This window comes from Suncus etruscus, chromosome 11, assembly GCF_024139225.1.
Source record: "Suncus etruscus isolate mSunEtr1 chromosome 11, mSunEtr1.pri.cur, whole genome shotgun sequence".
NCBI lineage: Eukaryota > Metazoa > Chordata > Mammalia > Eulipotyphla > Soricidae > Suncus > Suncus etruscus.
In genome coordinates, this window is record NC_064858.1 from 108,352,686 (window position 1) to 108,353,118 (window position 433).

Here is a 433-nt window from a genome sequence, read left to right on the forward strand (position 1 = left end):
AAAAATATAGAACGCTTCACGAATTTCCGTGTCATCCTTGAACAGGCGCCATGCTAATCTTCTTTGTATCGTTCCAATTTTAGTATATGTGCTGCCGAAGCAAGCACTGCTCTGGTTTTCTATTCCTCTTTGTTCAATCTTTTTTTTTTTAATTTAAACACCTTGATTACATACATTATTCTGTTTGGGTTTCAGTCATGTAAAGAACACCACCCATCACCAGTGCAACATTCCCATCACCAATGTCCCAAGTCTCCCTCCTCCCCACCCGACCCCCGCCTGTACTCTAAACAGGCTTTCCATTTCCCTCATACATTCTCATTATTAGGACAGTTCAAAATGTAGTTATTTCTCTTAACTATACTCATCACTCTTTGTGGTGAGCTTCCTGAGGTGAGCTGGAACTTCCAGCTCTTTTCTCTTTTGTGTCTGA

The 433-nt window shown here is 40.9% G+C and overlaps 1 non-coding gene across 1 annotated transcript; it reads right to left on the reverse strand.

Annotated features, from left to right (window-relative positions):
* LOC126023542 (U6 spliceosomal RNA) lies at window positions 1-107 on the reverse strand. Its single transcript, XR_007500657.1, has one exon. It is a non-coding gene; the product is annotated as a U6 spliceosomal RNA (small nuclear RNA).
* Window positions 108-433: the final 326 nt, after the last annotated feature.